Genomic DNA, 9,133 nt, shown 5'->3' on the forward strand with positions numbered 1-9,133 from the left:
TAAAGCTTGATAATGGGGAATGGTCATATGATGCCAAGGAAATCATGGAGATGGGTACAAAGTGATTCGAGACTCTTTACACGGATGAAAGCGATCGGGATGTGAACTTCTCTTTTGGATGCACCTATCCCTCTATTGATCAGCACTTGTTAGTTGGCGTTGGGAGGGGAAATCAAGCAAGCTCTTTTCTCAAAGCCCCGATTGAATCCTTTTTTTCAAAGCCAGTGGAACCATGGTGAAATCCGTCTTTCTTGATCCTAGTGTTGTAAGACAGGTAAATGCCACGCAAATTGTTCTTATTCCTAAGGCTCCGACCATCAGAGATTTTCCATCAGTCTTTGCAACGTCATCTATAAGGCAAAATCATTACTAACAGGTTGAAGAGCATTATGCCCCTCATTATAGCTCCGAATCAATGCAGCTTTGTTAGGGAGTACAGATAATATTCTTTTTGCGCAGGAGATCATTCACTCCATGAAAACATCTAAAGGGAAGAGAGGGTACATGGCCATGAAGATTTATTGAGAAAAAGCTTATGATCGCACCAAATGGAGTTTGATCTTCCATTGCTTGAAGGAGTTGCAGCTCCCTGAACACATACAATCTGTCATTCGTGAATGTATTTCCTCCCCGCGGATGAATCTCTTGTGGAATGGTCTTAGAGCTAATGATTTTGTTCCTTCACGTGGTGTCAGACAAGGGGACCCGTTATCACCATACCTCTTTGTACTGGCTGTTGAGCGGTTGGGTCATCTGATACAAAGTGAGGTTGATCTGGGTAGTTGGCTACCTTTTAGGCTGCATAAAAAAGGTACGGCCATATCCCATCTGTTTTTTGCTGATGACTTCATCTTATTTGCTGAAGCAGACGTGGAACAAGCGGGTACTGTGAAAGCTATACTAGATGACTTTTGTGAAGCGTCGGGGGGCCTCCAAATCCAGGATTTTATTCTCACGGAATGTGCACCAAAAGGAGATCAGCGATTTTCTTTAGTTCCAACAAGGGATGCAAGCAAAGCAAGGAAATAAGTCCCTCGCCCGAGAGGCTACTTTGTCTTGCCGATAGCCTAGAAAGAAGAGGCATCACGAATTAAGAGCTTCCGACTAGAGGAAACACTTGTACTAGCAGAAAATACATTCGCTTTGTTCGCTATGATTGGATTTTTGATCTGGTGGTACATGGCGCCAGAACCATTACTACTGGCACCACGCGCGCTTAGCGCACCAGACCTTCCAACGGTTCCTTCAGTAGGGGAATAAAGTTGTCTTATCCCCCTTTTTCATTTTAAAGAAAGCATTGAAGAGGAGGTTTAAAAAAAACGACTAGTAAGAGCAGGAAAGAAAACTCAATTGAGAGATGGGATTCATACCCAGGCAAAGGGAAAGCTAAAGCAAAAGGGCCAGGAAAACCCCTGCTGCAAGACCGGATCGGATGCCACAACCGGATTAGAAGCAGTTGAGTAGAAGAGACTAAGAATAAAACTTTGCTAGCTTTCGTTTTTTTGACACTTTTTATTAGAAAGAGTCCAGAGATCGGAAGGAACCTCACATAGGCAACTCCGATAGGCTCAGCAGATACGGTGGGATTGAAAGAAGAAAACGGCAATTCCTATCATCAAGAAACTAGGGCTTCGGCTCCATCAATGAATTAGTTTCCCCTATAATTGCTATTCTTAAAACCCTCAAAGAGCATTCTTCAAGCGGGGTACGCCTCAGGGCGAGACTAATCCTTCTTACTAAAGCATAAAGAGCCGCTCATTCAAATGTGAAGGGATCGGTGTAGAACTCAACCTCGAGCCTCGTGCGTATAAAATAACTAAGCAACTACTTTTAAGAATTAGCTGCGGATGCAGGTGCGTATGAATACTGAAAGAGTAAGGAAGTTATACGGGAAAAGACTCCTTGGTATGAAAGCTGGTAATTAATTTCACTCTGTATCGAGATGGTATACCCAACCGGATCTTCTTTCTCTGGTTTCAAACCCCCAACCGGTAACCAAAAGAAGCAAGCTTCGGTAGTGGTAGTAGCTTCAAAGGAATTGGTAGTAGGTCTTGAATAGGAAAGCTTTCATAATGTATGAACTAAACCCATGTTGAAGAGCTTGAATTCTTCAGTAAAGGAATCATAACTTGTTGACGCAGACCCAGATATAGGCTTTTCTTCGCCCGTGCATATGGCAGTTTCAGTCTCGTCCTGGCAATAGAGGGCGTGCCATAACAGGAAGGGCTATGGGGTTTGGAGTTTAAGCAGGAACTGGCCCAACCAAGCTTTGCACCTTTTGTTGGGGACAAGTAATCCCTTTGCTTTGTAGTTCTAGTTGCGGATTCCCGGATAGCTATAGTTTCACTAGCAAGTTTTGTAAGCCAGAAGAAGGCCAGTGGGCAGGAGGAAGGTCGGTCTGTCTGACCTGTTGATGCATCACTCTTTATACTACGATATTATTGTATTAAACCTACTTTCTCGGAATATCTTTTTTCACCCAGCCCAGCGTGTCGACGTCATCGGATGCCAACAAAAAAAAGTGTAACTATCAAGCGCTAAACCGGATCTAGACTATCATGGAAACAAGGAGAGGGCACATTCTTATCTGGCCTGGCTGGGATCGTTCACCATAAAGGTAAGGGTCCTCAGGCAAGGCAGCTCACTCATCAACAACAAGTACTGGATCGGATGATGCCCCTTTTTATATGGCTTTTTTTTCTGCTTCTTCTTTCTCTTCAAGTTCTATCGATGCCCAACTCATAGGGAAGCATGACAAGGGCTTATTCTCGACTATTTCCAATATCAACAAGGTAAGGCGAGGAGGCTCTTTAACTAGACCCCGGGGCTACGCCCGTTTCTGCTTTAGTAGTTGTCTCTATTTCTCTGGTACGGTTGTTTCTGTAGTTGCAACAATCCCCTCTTTCTTATAGGATCCATTATCCGGGATATTGACTTTCTAGATAAGGGGAACTAGCTCACTAGCCAATAGGAGTCTAGGGCGGAGTCGCTAAACCTTCTTTCTTCTTTTTCCGGTGAGTCGGAGACAAAGCACCTAGATAGGGGCCCGTAACGGCACACTTACTCTATGGCAAGAGAGAGAACATAAAGGGCATCAAGGGGGTCATCGGATCGGATGGCAAAAGCGCATATAGAATTGATTGATCTTTCTTCCTAGCCTAGTTCAATGATTCCATTATATAAGGGAACTTCTTTCCCATGCCCATGCCCGGCTGCTCGTTCAGTTATTCATTCCATTCTGTCTTAATTGCTTTCTAAAGGCGGTAATCACATAGCAAGGTTGCCAGGTCGTCTCTCACTAACAGAATTTCCTGAGGCTGAGTCTCCGCCCATTGAGGAGTCTCTTTTTTATTCTGTTTCGACAGCTTTTTCTGTTTTCGTTTTTGGTGTCCCACCTATAAAGATCGATTTTCTAGTTGATGGATATTGACCACTAGTGGCACACTCGATAGATTCCTCATCTATACCTTTTGATGGGAAAAGAAGGTCTCGAGCTCCAGTTGAATCCGGAAAATAAGGTTAGGGAGTCGCACTAAAGGCGGAGGAAGAAGCCCCTAACGCGGTCAAGTCTTGCGCGGCACTATTGGATACGCCAGTTGAAGATGCCCCATCAATAGCAAGAAGAGAAAGAGCATACTCGTCTGTCTAGAAAGCAACCCTGCCCGCGTCGAAGACAAGTCTGGCATCGGATGTCTATAGTGCTTGAACAAGTCTGTCATCGGTGGGAAAAGAGTGAGCTCAATCTGTCTCTGGTGGCGCTCATGTTGGCAAATCCATATTGTAAAGCCGAGAGGTAAAGAGCTCCAGTGCATTTGAAACTGGTGATGTAGCTGCTGAAGCTTTCTTTGTGGCAGTCGTAGCAGTATAGTAGATAAGAAATCTCCTTCTTAGATATATGAACCGAATGCCGGGGCAGTCTGGACTAGATTGATTAGAAGTCAAGTAATCGGAACTTGAACAAGGAAGGGGACATGGAATGCCTTCTTTATCGCTCTCGCCTCTGAACCCAGCGTCCAAGTCCACACATTCATCGGATGGGGCTCACTCATCAACAACTAGGCCTCCGTCACGTTCTGTTTCTGAATCAGGTTAGGATACGGCTCTAGAAGCTTCTGCTTTCTTGTCTCATGAGAGGCCGTATAAAATGCTTCCGTGAATGGAGCAGCAGAAATAGCTACTAGATCGGGAAGTGCCTTAACTACGAAATTATCTCTTTCTGTCACGTAGGGAAAAGATGCTGAGGCTCCTTATGCTTTCCTTTCAAGTCGAATGTCAGAATCAGGTAAGGTAGCTTATGTCATAGGAACAACAGGTGGGGACCTAGCCCCCGGCGACTTAGGGGATAATACCTAGTATATCTATTCTCAGGGATAGTGAACATGATAGAGAGTGAGTGCCAAAAGGCATTTTATGAAACTATTCTTTAGTCGCAAGGTTCTTGAACTCAGGCTTAGGCTTAATTTTATCCCGGAACTCTATCTGTTTAGAGAAAGAAAACCTAGTTTGTTCTTCTCCAGCGGAGAATGCCTTATTTGATTGCTTTTATATCCCTACTAGTTTCCCTCTGCTATATGAATCAATATAGGAGAAGTTGAACAAGCAAGGTAGGGAATGACTGGCACTACCGATCAAGTCTTTCAAGCTAGATTCCCTATTATAGTAAGTTCTTCTCCCGCGGGAATGGCTCTAGCATTGAAAGCTCGAGAGCTAATTCGTTAGAGACGTGGCAGACGTAGAAGTAGTCGGAATTGGTGCTTTGGAAGTCTTTGGGGCAGGCGTATCCGTAGGGGCCACTATATAGTAGGCAAGAAGTAGGCACAGGATAGCTCCTATTGATTGAATCAATCGTACGAGTGCTTGTGTTCAGGTAAGGCCCAAGTCCTTATGCTTAAACTTCAAGTGATGCCCGGGAGTCAAGCAGTTATGGGAAAAGCGGATTCCATATCTTTATTGCTAGTTTTGTCTGGCAGTGGAAGTATAGTCATCCGCAACAAGAGAGAGACACAGCGCGGTCGAGTGCCCAACTCTTTCATTCTTCGCGGTTGAGTCATCAGTGATCGTAAGAGAAGTGGCCTAGTTTATCGGATATCGGATTCCGTGCCTTTACCACTTAGCTTTGAAGTTGAATGCCAAATAAATAGGATAAGGCCTGGGCCAAGACGCCTTAAGTCATCGGGTGAAGCACCTGCAGATAGGGCACCTCTTTCTCCTTTTCTTTGCCGGGAAGTAAGTAAAGATAGATTCCCTTAACTATGGTTCACCTTAAGCTTTCAAGCTCAACCTAGTTGTTCGGATATAAGACTTTCAGTCAAGAAGCAATCCCTCTACCTCTTCTACTATGTGAACGAAGACTGTGTCAAGTGAAGTTTCAACTAGGAATTCGTTAGCTCACCTCAGCCAAATCATCGGAACTCTCACAATAAGGTACGGAAGTTTCTTCGGCAGTAGCCGCAGTTTATCCAATATAAAATGTCGTTGTAGCTGTAGTCGCAGTAGGGGAAAGTTAATCATACCTAGTTCAGTCTCCAGGTTCAATAGATGCCATGCCTCTTTATTCCTAGTTAAAGCGGGAAAACAAGGTCTATCACTCCAAGTGAGCTTGCCCTGGCATCTCTGTCAAGTGAATTCAAAACAATTAGAAAAAAAGTCCGTCTGAGAATGTAGTAAGAAGGTATCTATACCAGGCATCTCCGCGAAAGTCTAATTATCAAGTAGTTCAAACAAGAGAGGCAAGCGCCTTATATATAGGGCACTAGCGCTTCGCCCACCACACCACACTTCCTCGATCTCGCCATAAGATCTGTCTTTGATGCCCCCGAATCAATAGGCCCCACCGCCGCTCGAGGATAAAAAGAATAACATGAATAGACAGTGGACGTCTTTGCGTGCTTTGCTTAATCTGGTTTGGTTGAGAAGTAAGGTAGGACAGAGCCGCCGTTTGAGCCCTAAACTATAGAGGTCGTTTCAGTGGGTGTCCAGTGAATAGAAAAATACCTTTACCAGGAACAGACCACCTTTTCTTTTAGACGATTGAGAAGTGAAGTTGAAGTCTCGAAGAAATCCGGGGAAGAAGTTTAAGAAGGTTCGGGAGCTACCCCAGTAGTAATAGGAGTTGTCGCAGAAAGTCTTTCTCTTTCTTCTTTATCTCAAGTCAGTCTGTAGAGGGATGGTACAGAGATAAAGACTTCTTTCACTCTATCTTCTATTTATCCTATATCTGCAGAAGCTGTTTTAGGATTAGTTGCGGGATAGCTATATAAAGAAAACCCGGGTAGCCGCAGCTTGAAAGTCTAATATGAAACTAGCATTTCGACAAGAGAGAAAACCCTAACCCGGTGAGTAAGAGAATAAATCCCCTTCCTTCTTTATCAGATTATGCGAACCCTGACTTTAGAGAAAGAACCTATTCGAAGGTAGTTGCAGTTTGCCCGGGAGTAGTTGCCGGAAAGGTGTCACCTTGTTTAAAATAGATCCGGATTTAATAAGTGTTCTTATTATAGCATATTCGAATTCATTATTCTCTGTCTCAGTCTTAGAACAACCCGGGATAATAGCCCCGAGGTAGCAGCTTGCCGATGGCATTGAGATAGATCGGTGGTTGGCTTACTGCTTGTTTATGCTTACTCCCACAACAGCTGCCCCTTCTATCCCGTACTAAGAGACTTCTCCCACAAAAGATCGATCGAAGGCCCAGGAAAGTGAGTGCCGCGAATTCCGTTGCCAGTCAAGATCAAGAGTTGTCTGCTCCGGGTAGGGCTCGCTCCGGGAAAGGAAAGCTTTGGGCGGAGAGTTCTTCGCATTGAGTGAGGGTAGCTTCAGAGACTCATTCATTTTCATTTAGAGACTCAATGGAAGCTGTTTATTGTTCTAAGGAATGGGAATGAATTCTCTTCCTTTAGGAATAGAGTAGGCAGTATAAGTGGTTTTCTCTTCTAGTCGATCTCTATAAACAAAAAGGCATGGGCAATAACCCGCATCATATGCTGTAGACCAGTGGGCACCCCTCAGCCCTCAGATTTGTCAAATGCAGCCAGAGCCGCCTTAGCCTTACTGGCACCTCCGAGAAGTCTACCGCATGTTCATGATGTTCATGCGCAAGCAAGTGTGAGCGGCTCATTCTGAATAAATAAAAGAAAAAGAATCGACTTAGGGTATGGGTTCTGAAGAGGGCTTCTCCTTTCGCAGTTTGGTCTTCTTCCGATCCGAGGAGCTCAGGGCTCTAAGCTAAGTACTTGCGCTTCGTACCAATATATATTCTCGTTACAAAAAATGAAATGATGAAGGGGCGGGTTGGCCTTACCTATATTTGATAATATAAATGGGAATGCGGCCAGTCCAAGATCCAAGATTGGATATACAGTAAAGATCTTTTGGCAGAAATCAAAGACAAGGGTCTGAAATCTGAAAGAGAGGAGAAGGAATTTTAACAAAAGGGCGACTTCCTGATTCATTCCACATTTCACATTCCCCTGGGGTACCCCCTTTGCTACTCGTACTCGTAGATTGAAAAAATTCTGTCAGCTTCGCAGTCGGGCGCTTTCCCACTTCCTTTTTAGCTTTGTGCTTCATTACTAGTCCTAAGGCATCTTAAACACAAAAGACGGGGACCAACCCTCTCTCTCTATCTGAGACATCTCAGCGGTAGTTCTTCTCAATCAGCGACCTAGCCACGTGTAAACAAGGAATTTCGTCAATCCAATATTATCTAATAGTAGTAGAAAAATAGCATCGGTGTCTATTACTATTAGAAGAGTTGCCTCCCCCAGATAGCCTAACCGAACAAAAACTGAAACTCTCAGGAAATAAGCAACCTAAGGCTATTTGTTATGATTGGTAAGTTCCCAGCTTCATATATCGATTTATGCCTTGATAGACTCCTTGAGCACCCTTGGAAAGAAGGAAAGCGTTCATCCCAGACAACTCCGCAACTACAAGACGGTATCCTCTCCTTAGCGTAAAGCACCCCCTTGGATTCATCCGAAATCGATTCCGATTCAACCGCAAATGCTCTTTCCAACTCCCTCAATAAACGCTAGCATGCAGCTCCCAGAGCTACCATGAGGTAAGAGCTCTCACTAAGCTTCCAAACCAGGAGGACTCACGAAGGGGTCCAGGATAGGCAAGAAGGGAGGGGCAGCCTCTCTGAAAAGTAAAGAGCGGGTTGTCCCCTCTTCAACATTTCTACTACTTCCTTGTCTCCCCCTTTTCAGGGATCTCCTTGTTCTCTTTCAAAATTTTCCTCCATACCTTCGCCGCCTTCTTCATCATGTTGTTCTATCCTTCAGGGATGTTCGGAAGGTGCCCGGGCCTCCTAAAAAATCCTTCCGACAAGAATGCTGCTTGAACATTGTAAGACATTGAACCGTCCCGCTCTTGTGAACACTGATCATAAGTGGCAAAAGCCGCCAGAATCCTCATTTTTTGTCCATAAGCTCTCCTCGCTACTGTAATAATTTTCAATTTATTTTTTTACTATACACTGGCGCAGATGATTGCCCCCATCTATCAACGGGGGACCCCCCGAAAGGCGAATAGGAAGCTTCAAGCGATCTGGGATCCCACCTTTGATCGAGATGAAGGTGTAGTTTTCACTAGGAATCCCAGGGTTGCCGATCAGGTCAAGTAGTAGTTTCTGGGCACAAAGGATTCACTCGCGATTATAGGCCCGCCAAAGGGAAAGTGCACAGGTCTTCCTTCAAAAGAGACAAGGTTTTTCATTGCCCGAGCAATGAACGTAGTTCACGATGGGCGTTGGGGCCCCTACCATTAGTTGTCTATAGGGATCTGGGATTTGGTATTGAATCAATCCTTAACTTCGTTTAGTCACTTCAGAAGTCATATTCAATACCTAATTCTATTGAGTTGATTCCATCCCCTTTACTTTGTTTACATTCAGTAGCTGCTTGCTGGTGTCCATTCAGGTCAGGAACTCCTGCAATAGGCAGCTACCCTCATCAAACTAAATAACACTACTCTCATCCCTCGCCCGAGAGGCAGGAGAGACCTTGAGTCCAGGCCGTTGCATCACCCTCACCTCTGATTCGGTCAATAGAAAGACCAGCACAACTGCTAGTGCTAAGGTCTTTATCGGAGGGGTGGAGATCACGCAACCCGATCTCTTCAACAACGGCAT

At 44.7% G+C, this 9,133-nt stretch overlaps 1 pseudogene; it reads left to right on the plus strand.

Annotated features, from left to right (window-relative positions):
• Positions 1–636: 636 nt before the first annotated feature.
• The window catches only part of LOC145127221 (uncharacterized), a 9,460-nt pseudogene continuing 963 nt past the window's right edge, over positions 637–9,133 (plus strand).

The sequence above is a fragment of the Lactuca virosa genome, chromosome 7, assembly GCF_052849685.1.
Source record: "Lactuca virosa cultivar CGN04683 chromosome 7, Lactuca_virosa_CGN04683_v6, whole genome shotgun sequence".
Lineage (NCBI taxonomy): Eukaryota > Viridiplantae > Streptophyta > Magnoliopsida > Asterales > Asteraceae > Lactuca > Lactuca virosa.